Genomic DNA, 13,309 nt, shown 5'->3' with positions numbered 1-13,309 from the left:
AAGGTTTGGTGGGAGCTGAGGGAATACAATTCAACACAGAGATAGTGGAAGAGGCTGCCTGCTGTGTAAGCAGCCACTTACCACGATGAGGCACTCTGTACTGTGCGTGTTTGAGCTCCGTTGTGTGCAGCTTGCAAGCCTCACCTTCCTCTGTGGGTAGGAGCCGCTCACTAAGGCAGGTAGCACGGTCTCTGGTGATAATCCTTTTCTCTTTCCCCACCCGAAGGTACGTGCTCTTTGCTGCTTCCCTGTTCTCTGCCAACACATTTGCTATGTTGGAGACCAAGCCTCAGATTGGATTTCCTTACCCAAAGCTACTTAACATCATCTTTATGGTTCCTGAGCAACGTTCTCCAGCCATTAATCCTGAGTTTTATGAAGTGTCAGAGCACCAGACCTGCAAGTTCTTGAGGTCACAACTACCTCAGATATGCAAACCTCTTTCTTTGTGGAGTTCCCTTGTATCTTCTAGAACCCCAAGACCTGTTTCTTACGCTCCTCTGCAGGAGGAAGCAGAAGCATCCCTTGTAAGACTTAAGGTTTGCTCTCTCCGTGTCTCCCTGTGTTCCCAGCTCCCGAAGTTGAACCAGCCTGCTGACTGTGTTCTTTCCTGGAGTTGTTCTCATACCAAATCTGGTTTTGTCCATCTGCTCAGCTCACTGGATCGCTCACTCATCTGTGAATTGACTAAAGCAGGAGAAAGAGCTCCAGCAGGAGCAGATCAGGAAGCTAGAAGGCAGTGAAGGTAAAGGCCCTGGAACTGAAGCACTGATGGCTACAGGAGCCTCGCACACAGATTATTTCTTGTCTAGGAAGCCTCTGATGGTGGTTAGGTCAAATACGTGTATTTTTAATGGGCATCTTGCCTGTTTTTCTGTCTGAATCTGGTGGTCCAGGAAGACATGGTTCCTGTGGTCTGCTGAGCATATCACATAGTGGCAGAGGGGAATTCTTGGGCTACTCTGTCACTGTCGGGGATTGGTATGTGACTGAACCTTAAAACCATCTTACTGAGTGTTCCTTGATCCTATTCTTATTCCTTTTGTCCCAGCAAATGAAGAGCTATGCTAGGACCTCAACACCTCCTGCCTGTCCTGTTTGCTGTTACAGAGGAAGGATGCTCAGTGATTGTAAAGCAGCCTGGAGTTCTTGTCAAGGACAGAGGAGTTGAAAGATGAATGCTATAGTGAGTAAGTGCTTCCCAACAGCATGGAGATTGCACATCTCATTTGTACCCCAATGCCAACAGTCCACAAGAAATAAATGAGGTCAGTGCTAAGACCTTTGTAGATCCAGGATTGGTGCAGGGAACCAGAGGAAAATGTAACTTTTGCCACTTTCTTTAAGCAGTGAAAAACTATTGTGACAAATTGATAAATGTGTGAGGAAAGACTTGCAGCAACTGCAGCATAAAGTCAGTGAGTGGTGGTGTGTTCTGCTCCTTGCACGGTCAGAACTCTGATTCTGCACAGGACAACCTGCTGCTGCCCAAGTGGTCCAGCAGAACCAACCCCCATGGGAAGCACTGTAGTGTTCATAATGGTTTATTACAGGTGAGGATCTCTGCTTGGGAAAATGAAATCAGGGAACAGTGCTGAACAGGCAGTGCTGGAGGAGAAGTAAAGAATACACAGGGCTGGCAAGCTGTGACTCCATGCTGTGCTTTGGGAGAGCTGTGGGAGGAGAACATGCGTAGGGCTTGCCTGCAGCCTCTAAATCCACCCTTTGCCTTGGGAGAGATGTGGGTGGATAGGGTTCTGTAAGGTTTTGCCTGACAATAGATGGAAAATCAGGTGCAGGATGCAGGTTAGCCAGAGCCTTTCTCTGGGTCTGTGTGAGGTCAAGTTGGTTTACTGCACAGCTCAACAAGAGGAGGAACTACTGAACCTGATGTCTGCAACTGATTAAGTTAAGAGAACTTAAAGTCGACACTGCAAGGTGGGCTGCTTTATAGTCACACCTCTTCCATCCAAAATCTGGCACTGGATGGTTTGATGGCCCATGGCAGACCTGTTCTTGGAAGGAGCAAGCTTTGCTACTGGGATCTGTGGAGGAGACCTGAGTGTTGAAACTGATGTATAAAGAGTTTAATGAATAGTAGCCAGAATGAGAAATGCTGTTGCTGCCTGCAACAGAGGAAGTATTCTTTATTAAGAATTGCAGTACCACTAGAATTGTGGTGCTACAATGTTCAGGGTTCTCTGCAAGTGCCTTTCCTGCCTCACAGGCCTTCTTGTTCCAGTGTTGAATGATGGAGGGCAGTTAGAAAGGTATCTTCAAAATAGGTACTAAGTGGGGGGAAAAGATAAGTGTTTGTATGTATTCTGATAGAACAGATCCTACTGCAGCCAGAATGAAATCAATCGTTCTTTCAGTTGTTGCAGAAGTAGATGACCTTTGCAAAAGGGATAATCAGAAAAGACTTGATGGGAGAAGAATAGGGAATGGACAGAGCTGAGGGGTAAGGGTTGAAATGAGAGTAGGGCCGACAACTGGCCTATATCTTTCGCACCAAGCAGCATGTTACCATTCTTCTGGAAACCCTGTGCTGCAGGAGGATCTTGCACAGCCAGGGTTTGTAATCTGCTTCCCAAGTGGAGGTGGAAGCATGCTCTCAACTGCACTGTAGGGTGGGCACTGTGGGCGAAACTGCTATTCCACCTGTAGAAAACCTTTAATGACTGCCGAGGAGGACTAGCCAGGTATGGTATGCCAGGTATTGTGGTCTGAACCCAGAAGCATAGACAGAAACCAAGCATTACCTTTGGTACAAGAAACATGAAGTGTTCAGCGGTGGTGGCGTGTTCTATGTCCAGCTCTCTCCTATCTTCTCAGTTTTTCTGGCCTCATCTGGACATGATTTTTCTGCAGGGCTTAATGCTGGTGTGCTGTATCATAGGCTGCCTCTGGGACATGCTTGGAAGTGATTGTCCCCTCTTTCTCAGGTGCTAGCCACAAACCACAGTCTTAGAGTTCAGACAAACTCAGGCTGGAACTGCGGAGCACCTAACAGAAGCTTGGCCACATCAGGTAGAGGGGGTACCTTCAGGGATTTTGCCCAGGTCCGCGCATGCCTGGGACATGCTGCAGTGACAAACGCAGCTCTTGCATTTCAAGGGGATTAACTGCCTGAGAGCTGCAGGCGTGTGTCACATGAGGGTGCTCCTGGCTGGTGGCTGTTCAGAGCTCTGTAGGACAGCTCTTGCTGTTGCAGCTCGGTTTCACAGGGGCTGGATTGGCAAGCTCAGAGATGCTGGGGACTGATCTTGCTGTTCTTGTTTACCAGCTGGCCTTTGTACAGGCCTGGATAGAATATTTGTCTTGTGGAGCACAGTTCATTTCCATGGCTAGCACAGTACTGGCTTTACTAATACTGAAGGTAGTAGATTTGTCAGCTTTGTGAGGTGAGGTCTGTTTAAATCTTGTGATTAAATCCGTAACTGGTAAAGCTTGAAGTGGGTATGGCTGAAGTGTCTGCCCTCTCCTGGAGATAACCTCTGGCTTAGTGCAGACAAAACATTCAGTCCTTCTCAGACAGTTAGTCTGACACAGTTAGGGTGAAGTGGCAGCCTCTGTTATTGAGACATTTATATCCTGAAGGTTATCACCTTCAGCTTATTGCATGTAGGTGTTGAGAATAGGTACCTGCTGTTCCCTTCCCAGCTGCCCTTAGAGTTGAGCTGTCAGGATCTGAGTTAGCTCACAGCCTCCTCTCATCTGCCTTGTTTAATCCGGAGTGTTTCTGTCCCTGTCCAAGCCCTCTGTCAGGGTAGTGGTGGGCTCCATATGCTCCACTGGTTGCTAGTTGAACAGAACCTTACTTGTTTTTGCTGAAATAACTGGAAATAATACTCGGTCCCTCCAAGAAGAGGTGCCTAAGCTCTAACCCTCCCAGTTTCCCCAGTTGCCTTCACTTTCCTTTCTCACCGTGCTTGGCTGGTGGGAACTAGCGTTGCTTGTGCCTCTAACCTATGCAATCATGGCCCTTGCTCTCTTCCACCTGTACCTGAGGGCTCTGACCTGCTCCCTGGAGAAAATGAGCGACAGCAGAGCTTCCTTGTAGAGGATCCTTAGATGTTTCTGGCTCTGTTTAATTGTATCCTCTTCAACCCCATCTGCCAGATGTCCCAACTGTCACAGGTTTAGCTGAGGATTCATGTCACTGTTTCCAGTGTTTGTTTCCTCATACAGCTTTATGCAACAGTAAAACAGCATCCAGAGAATATGCATCACTCCCCTGGGGGAAGGCAGCGATGTCTCTCTGAAGCGTCTGTGTCCCAGGTATGGGTTTGGTTTGTTTTATTATTAGGAAAACCACAACACTCCCATTCATCTCCCTCAGGCTAATGCTGATGTCACAAGAGCTACAGGGTAATTTGGTGTCATCATAAAGTATTCATGCAGAAAGGTTCTTTCATCTTCTGTGTTCTCCAGAGCAGTAAATAAGTATCACCAGGACACAATGTTGGACTGCTTATAACATAAAGGACTTTCCTGCTGCATTCCATCCACAGCTCTTGAAACCTTTTTCTGATCCGGTTAAAGAACTATTGCTCTGCATTAGGTAGGAGCCCAAGAGAGAGCCACATGAATAGTTTGAAGACTCATGGCAATTTGGTAACTGAAATGGAGTTAAAAGTTATCTTAATTCCTTGTCTGTTTTTTCTGATCTTTCTTCCTCTTGACCATAAAGTGGGGAAATATTGGTGAGTGTGTAGGTCAACATAGCTCTATTATTAGGTTTCCTTTGATAAAAGATATTGTATCAACTTGATGAGAGGTTTTCAATAATGGAGCTTCACTGCAGTTCTACTGTAATTAAATATCGATTCCCTATTTCTTTCTATAAAAGCCTAAGGCCTTCCCTCATGTCACTCTCCCACGTCTTGTCAAGCTGTGATTTCATGAGATGTGTCTGTGCTGTCAACATCAGCTTAAAATGTGCCACCCCTTTGCTTTCTCCTGCCCTGGCCTCGCAGCACGTTGCCCCCCGAGTTGCTGCCGTGCTGTAAATCCCATCAAGGAGCTGAGCTGGTTCTAAACGTATGACATTGTTTTGGTTTGTTGTTTTTCCCCCCTGCAGTTGTGTGTGCATCACAGTGCTGCTGCAGGACAAAGCCCTGCTGGCACAAGTGAGATAACAACGTGAACAGGGCTTGGTGGAGAGGCAGAGGCTCTGCTTCCAGACTGTTCCTCTGCTGAAAGCACAACTGAATTGCTCATCAGAAGTGCCCTCTGCTGCTATGGAGGAAGACTGTGCCAGAAACCCTGGCAAAGGGGTTCCCACCCCATCCTCATCCCAATAACTATTCTAACAGGTATTGCTAAACTTAAGGGACTGTCAGTGTCACCTTTTTGCTTTAATCAGATCCACAGTCTCTGACCTGAAAGATCAAGTGAAAAGTCTGTTCTTGAAGGAGATGCCATCCACTGAGCCTGCAGGAAAAGATAGATCATAGAAACTATTCTTCACTTATTCCACGTGTACTAACACGTGGGGGCATGGTATTCCAACCTCCCTTTGCTTTGGAGATCTCATGGTTGGGTCAGGTGCCCTGATGTCCCTTTCCAGCACAAACTGACCCCTGTATCAGAAGGGTTTGGCATTGTAGCTGTGTCTTTGAACAGAAATGAGCCCATTCATTGTGTTTTAAATCTGCATGATGTGGAGCTGGTTGGAGCCATTGGTGTCAAAGACAGATGAAATCCAGTTCATGAACATTTTTGCCAATGTGTTTTCCTGCCTAGGTTTGTGTATCATAGAACCTGGTTTGTGCTGCCTCGTGCCACTGCTTATATCATGCAAGAATAAATAAAATGCTATTAAATCAGAATAGCAGCTGTTTCTCCAAGTGATGAGAGGTGTCACAAAAGGTAGACGGTGGAGGCTTAGGCTCAGCGAGTTCATCCTTGAACTTTTGACCTAATTTGCTGCTTGCTTCATTTCTTTCAGAGAGAAGCAAGAACTTGCTGAGAGAGGCAGAGTGGTTTTCAGCATCTTTGGGTGAGGTTTCCACCTCAGACATTTAAGCTCTGATGAGCTTTCCAGCCCTGCAGAAATCCGGGTGCCTGAAGGTTAGTGTGGCTGGTTCCTGCTCCCTCAGGATCTGAAGAACCCTAGCAGGGTTTTCCACAGTAATGCAGATGACAGAGGCCTGCAGAACCTGTCTACTGCTCAGGGCATTCCAGAGGTCATACAGATAATTTGATTAGAGGCACTTCTTGTGCCCAGTTTTAGTGGTAGGGATGAGTATTAGGCACCTAAAGGCAGGAAGGCAATACAATTTGGAGTAGTGGCCTACCACCTGAGCTGCGTTTAAAACTTTGCTCTGAGAGCACTACTGATGTGCCAGGACAGAGGTAACATGTGCGTGCGTGTCTGTTCTTTCATCCTCCCTCCTTCCTCATTTAGTGTCAGAGTAATGTAAAGCTGTATGTGAGGGCCAATTATGATACTTATCACTTCCTCTGACAGTGCCAAGATACCGCTTTTTAATGTGGCTCCATTTTTGTTTTGGTGCTGACACACAGCCAGTGAGATTAGGAAGGTGAAAATTGCTCACTTCAGGAAGGTTTGTCTCTCAGCCTCTTCATACCTTTGGATTTATGCCTTGATTTTAGGATATAAAAGCCCCTTGTGTTTGCATTAACACTTAGAATTAAAGGAAATCAGGAACAGAGGGCTAATGTTCCTTTAAAAGAAAAAAAAATCATGCCCTACTTTAGTAAGATGCTTAAGATTCTTGTGAATGGAGGCTGTAAGGCATATTAAACTGCTCTGTGTTCTGGTTTTCCAATTTACTAATCCTGCTGATTCAGACTTTACTGGTAAACGTGCTACAATTAACTGCTTTGTAGATGCAGCCCTAACACGTCAGGTTGCTGTTAGCACAATGCCTAAGGAGTCTTTATGTCCCATCAAAGGGTTAAGTTTTTCTCTTTAACTTTTATTCCGAGGCACGTGCCAGGTAGGGACTAATACATAGAGCTTTACTGATCAAATGCTCAAGCAGTACCACTCATTTAATACAAAGCAGATAGTTACCTGTTGCTTAGTGTTAGTAGTAAATATTTATATTGTAGTCGCATCAGAAACCCTGGCCAGTATTACAGTAGGGGCACGCAGTAGCTGTGGTGGAAGCTAACTAGGACACTTGGAACCATGATTCACTTACATAGACACCTATTTTTATTTGAGTTTATGTAGCTTGTGAGGATGCTTCTTGGTATTTCTCTGTTTCCACAGAGGATGAATGAGGATGTTTTTTATTAGAGTTTGATACTGACTGCAGTCCACACTGAGCAGTGCTGGAGAGGCTAGACATAGGCTGCCATTAGGGCTAGCATATTGGGTAAGGAATCTGGGGAAGGCTAATTCCTTGTTCTGTTGGTGTAGATTGTAAAGATATCTCCATGCTGTGTTTTGAGCTGAAGCAGTGCTGGAGAAGAGGCTGGAAATAGTCAGAGCAGGTGACCTCAGCAGTGAGCTGTCTGACAGCCTGCCTGAACTAAAGCTGCATGACCTTTAATGTTAACTGAAAGATATGTTCTTTACTGCAAGGAACAAGTAAAAGATAGAAAGGATATTGACTTCCCTAGGCAGGAAAACTCTTCTTGAGTTGTTTGTTACCTGGATTTCCCAGACCTGGAAGCTATGAGGTGTGGGTCTTACCCAGGGGAGGCAAGTAAAGGAAGGGAAATAGCCACTTTGAGAAGTCATTCACAGATCTGCCCAGTCCCACTCTCCACCCGAGACCTGAAATGCTGGCTGTCATCTCTCTCTCTCTTGCTTAAACCTACACCTTATGCCTTTACAACACAGTGTTCTTTCACTCCAGGTGACAGACACTGATGGAGGGCCTGATTTGTGGTGCCTCAATCAGCTTCTGCTGTTGCCAGCCGGCTTGCAGAGGGAGAGATGCTGTGGTGCTTGTCTGTATTGTGGGATATCCTCAAGGGTCAGAGAATTCCTAGGTGCAGCCCTTTTCTTCAACCCCCTCCCATGGGATGGACTGTACAATCCTGTCTTCTGAGCTCTCTCTTACTTGGTGGACCAGAACAAATTGAGAAAAGAGTGTGTGTTGTCTCTACTAATGCCTTCAAATGTTCCACCCCCTCCAATATACCCCACCAGTATTTGGATTATGTTGGATATTGCTTAAGTTGTTGGCTAGATAAAGCTCTGGGATATCTAGCTGGGCTTAGATTGTGCCATTTAGGGAGACTATACATAGCAAGAACAGATATAGACTGACCATATTTTCACTCTGTTTGACAAGACCTAATATGGAGCAGCTGATTTGACAAGTGTTGGTAAATTGCTTCCTCTTATATGGCTCAAACAGAGTAAGAAATGCTGTTCTTCGCACAGAAACTTCTGCAACCACCATAAAGGAGAGGTTGCTGGGTTTGTTTTTGAGAATGAAGTGGCTAAAAGGGGCCTTGTGAAATTTCCTAATGTGGTTTGAATTTTTTTAGTCCTTTTTCTTCTCAGAGAACTTACTTTAGAATTGCAAGCTGGTGAAGAAGGGAAGAGGTGAATGAACGACACTGTGTTCAGAAAGCCTTGAGAGTATGGGGAAAGAGGACCGCTGCCTATTTGATGGTGAATGCTTTGTAGTCTAGCAGATGGGACAGTGAAGGAGACAGATGTATGGCATTCTCTTTGCTGCCTACTTCTCAGTCAATACAAAGGACCTTGGGATGTGGGACTGAGTCAGGATACTGTAAAGGGAGGGGGGAGGCAGCACAGCTTGTTTAGGACTGGTTTGAAAGGCAGGCAGAGACTGGTGGTGCTGAGAGTAGCAGTAGGAATCGTCAAGTGGAGGGTTGAGCATAGATCAAGACAAGACACAGTGGCAGAGGCTGCTCCTGTGACCTCCATCTCATTCAGCTGCATAAATCATGGCTTTGAAGTTCAGGCTGAGATCAGTTAGTTTTCCTTCTCCAGTGAACAGCTGCTTCCCAGAGTTCAACTCTACTTCTTAGAGTGAACCTGAACGTGTGAACAGCCATTGGCAGATCATGGCCAGGATATAAACCCCTGCCTGAGTGGCTTGGATCTAACTGAAGGTGGACTGGAAAGTGACCTGATGCATCCAAGAAAAAGACTTGAGCAGGATGCAGTGACCAATTCTCTATCACTCAGTGTGATCCAGCAGGTTACACTTTGTAAAACAAAGGGAACTTATTTTCCTGGAGCCTCTCTCAGCCCTTTTTGAAAATGGCCTCTCTTTCTACTAGCCAGCCACAAATAGGGTTGTGCACCATTGCCTTCCACCTCTGAATTCTCATCCTGCCCCAAGCTTATCAGGGAAACTGAAGTAATGATTAAGTTAGTGGCTTGGTCTGCCTGTGTGATCAGAAGGGACAGCCAGAATTAGCAAAAAGGAAAACTGCTTATTTTGCAGTTGTCCCCAGTAAAACCCTTTTTAGAATCAAATGAGTACCTAAATCTGGCTGGAAGGCATGTTCCAGAACCCGTGAGCCTTGTCTTGTTTCAAGCTTCTAGAATTCAGACATAACAGCACATTTTGTAAGAAAACACTGAACAGGGCTGAGTGCTCATCCCCCTTCCTGCAGCTCCCAAGAAAGCCCAGTGTGAAAGGAAACACTCAAATGCTTCTGAGAGTCATCCTGTGGCAACTGATGTGTCTAATTTCAGAGCAAAAGTACTTCTGAAGGGCAGAGGATTAAAACAGGGTGGGGGGAGAAGTTACCCTGCGGGAGATTGTCAACAGATGTTCCATTATAGTTCAAAGAGCACCAGCAAAAGGCTTCTGCTGCAGGGATATATTAATTCTGGGCAGTTCATCACAGGGAGACCTGTTTTATGACTGGGAGGGTACCTCTGGTAACTTAGCTCTTTATTTGAATTGTGGGTGGGGGATTGGGTCTACCTTTAAACAGGGAGCTGAACAGCACAAACAAACACATATTTTTTTACACAGTTATTTCCTTGCTTCTGTGGCCGCTGTCCGCGGATCAGGATCAAGCTGGTGTTGTGGTTCAGGGGGTTATTTGACTGATGGGTCTTTCAAAAGGAACAATATTAGAGAGGAACTGAGGCTAACCATTGTTAAACTGCTGGTGCACATGAAGCAGACCTGTGCCGACTATATCTTTCAAGTGTATTTATTAGACAGGAAGTAGGAACAAGCACAAGGAAGGCTGTGCAGGCTGTCAAACAGATGAATACATCCATCCCTTTGTCTTTAGAATGCACACATCTATCAAATTTGACACTGTCTAGCACCCTATTTGTGCTTCCTTGCTGTAATAGTTAATGGTTTCTTATAAAAGGTTACTAACGTTGCAGAATCAGCTGTGGTGGGGTTCTAGATTACAAGCTGTGTAACACCAGCCACAATTAGAAAGTCTTCTGGGCGGGTCTAAGTGTTTTATTTTCTGAGAGTGTTCTGAAGTTGTGCTTTGGGTGAAGGTTGATTTTTCTCATGTCTCTGAGGAAATGTATCCCCTGTAGCATTAGAACGGGGAAGAGTCTTCATTCAAATGTGGTGGATGGGGGAGTTTAAAGAACTCTGTTATCTTACAAAGTTTTGGGGGAATTAAGAAAAAAACCCAAACAACAAACAGGTTTTGGGGCCTAATACTGACGGGAACGTTTATATTAGCAGTCATGGTCTTACAGATTTGCTTATCACTTAGCTATGTAGCAGTAGGACCACAGATTTGCCTGATTTATGGGCAGGAAATGCATGATTTCTATTTGCTTTGTGGGGGATGGAAGGGAGAGAAGAGCGAGAAGATCCCTTTCTCACTTCTCTGTGTGGCGAGACAGAGGTAGCAGTAGCTGGGAACATCCTTGGCAGAGCCTCAGGAGGTAGTTTAGAAAAACTCTTCCCCTCCCCCATGACAAATCCACATTTATACTGAATTGAATGTAGTCATAGAAAATCGAGTATAAATAATGTGGAGGCGTGCAGCATCCTGTTTCCTTCCTTCCTAGGTGTCTGGGAAATGACAGTAGGCATTTTCTGTTGTCTCCTGGGTATGAAAACAACACTAGCTACTAAAAGCTTCCCAGGTTATACATCATTTCATAGCCTTCATTACTGAAAATTTACTGCTCTGACTTCCTGGCTTGTTCCTGCATTCCTGCTCTCTGGATCAGTACAATGCCTTTTTCATTCTGCTTTAAGTGGTAGCAAGCACACAGGACTCTTATCCATGGGAGAGCCTCATGGGGTTGTTGGTCTTATGAGATCTACACGCTGCTTTGTACACTCGTGCTCCTCAAGGTGGTTTCTCTGTCTCTGAACACCACCTGCAGCCTTATTTGACACGATGGTGAAAATAAACAGTATTGAAAGCTAAAATCCCTGCTCCATCCCTGGCAGTGTTCAAGGTCAGGTTGGACAGAGCCTTGGGTGACATGGTCTAGTGTGAGGTGTCCCTGCCCACGGCAGGGGGGTTGGAACTTGATGATCTTAAGGTCCTTTCCAACCTTAACTATTCTGTGATTCTATAAAATCCAGGCACTGAGCCATGGAGGACAACTGAATGGGCAGAGAACTGGCATGTAGCACAGGTAGCCCTGCACTTAGCACAGCAGCTCTGGCACTGTCATGTTTCATCTGCTTAGATCCCCTACCCTTCAAAACATGAGTCTGCAGAGAGGAGGGGACGGCAGAGAAGGCAGGTGGGTCACAAACTCTGCTTTTACCTGGGTTTCTTTCCTTCCTATTTAGCTTGAAATGTGATTTGATTGATTCTCATCCCCTCGTTAATTAATAGCATAACTGTACCTTAGCCTAAGGGGCATTAAACTAAACCTCATCAACAGCAAGAGCTGTGTTCAAGGAGACATGCAGAAACTGGCAGCAGTTGTTTTCTGGTTCTGTCAGTCTGCTTTGCTGCTCATAAGGATGAAGCCTACACAACTGCCCATGATCCCTCTTCAAACCCGGCCACTCAGAGACTGCTTCACCTGGCTGGGAAGTCAGAACTTGGCTGGGCAAAGGCAGTCAGCTTTGTGCCTCCCGAGACCGGCTGCCTGCATGAGCCTGTCCTGCTGCTGCCTCTCTGGCTAAGGCAGATCTGCCTTGTGCTACCTCTTAGCAGTTCGTTCTGCAAAGAATGAATCAGCTCTGAGTGAGGTTGGTGGTAAAAAGGCAGAACAGAGGAAACTCCGACATCAATCACTAGAATGATGCTGACTTCAGGCCTGAGAAGAGACTGGCTTAGTTGTAGCATGTTTGTTCTGTTACTTAGCTCTTTCATTTTGTATGGTTGTATGTTGGGACAGGATTGAAATCTCTGCAGGGTTTAGAGCTCACTTGCAAGTCTTCCAATTATTCAGAGCAAGGACTTTGCTAGGCTGTGAAGTCTTTGTTTGCTCTCCCCTTGTTCTAGATCTTCCAGAGATTTGCTTTTATAGAGTAGTTTCACTCGCTGTACTTTGCTTTTGCAGTAGCAAATCTCAGAACACAGTCTATGACATAAGCTGGGTGATTTTGCTGAGGTATTGTAACAGCTCAGGAGAGACTCTTATCAGCTCTGTAGCAAGAGCTGGGCTTTTGAAACAAACCACAAATGCTTACCTTCGTGTTGGTCCGAGCTCCAAAGAGAAGAGTTCAAAACAGCTATAACGTTACACAAAAAAGCACGTGCCTTTCAATTTGCTTTGTCTTCTGTACTATAGAAAGAAGCATGACAGATGATGCTACTAAGGTTTGGATTAGGCTGGTTTTCAGGATATTTCTATAAATAGAGTTTGGGGTTACAGTTGACAACAGATGAGAATAAGGGTATCTTCAATCAGAGGCTAAGAAACAGAGTCTAAAGGTCTATGTTAGATTATTTGGTCTAGTGTGTTCTCTGAAAGAGAATTAAACTGATTAGACCACATAGAAATTAATCTCATTCAACCCAGACAGGGAATGACCCTGACAAGAAGCAACACAAGCAGGGGGTGGTGTCCTTCTGAACCCTTAGAGCTCTGATTTGTAGCTGTCTGGCATTTTCATCAGTATCAGGTCTGTGAGTCTTCCTACCCCAAACTACTGCTGTTTATCTACCACAGGATTCATTGTGATTTACAAACACTTTTCAGTTAGATGTTTGCAATGAAAATATGAGGACCAGGACACCATTGGCATTTGTAACTTTATTGCAGAAAAAAAAATTCACTATTAACATATTTTACACAGAAAGTTGCACTTTGGTGTTGGGTGAGTTTTCTTCCTCACCCCTTTCCCCTGGACAGTGATGCATGGGAAACCAGAACCACCAGCCCCTGCCCTTTCTGTTATGTGCAGAGACACTTTGCAGCTCTGCCAGCCTGCAC

General features: G+C 45.4%; 1 long non-coding RNA gene across 2 annotated transcripts; it reads left to right on the top strand.

The window, feature by feature from the left end:
- The first annotated feature begins 94 nt into the window (after positions 1-94).
- LOC130611548 (uncharacterized) lies at positions 95-7,818 on the top strand. 2 transcript variants are annotated; one of them, XR_008975258.1, is made up of 4 exons: positions 95-156; positions 2,946-3,030; positions 5,954-6,075; positions 7,397-7,818. It is a non-coding gene; the product is annotated as an uncharacterized LOC130611548 (long non-coding RNA). The 2 variants fall into 2 exon arrangements; XR_008975257.1 differs by having other exon boundaries at positions 5,954-7,818.
- Positions 7,819-13,309: the final 5,491 nt, after the last annotated feature.

Source organism: Pezoporus wallicus, unplaced genomic scaffold (assembly GCF_028554395.1).
Source record: "Pezoporus wallicus isolate ANWC-B61680 ecotype Strahan unplaced genomic scaffold, APGP_CSIRO_Pwel_v1 contig_14428, whole genome shotgun sequence".
NCBI classification, from domain to species: domain Eukaryota; kingdom Metazoa; phylum Chordata; class Aves; order Psittaciformes; family Psittacidae; genus Pezoporus; species Pezoporus wallicus.
Note: the sequence above shows the minus strand (reverse complement) of the source record. Positions and strands in the feature narration are given on the sequence as shown.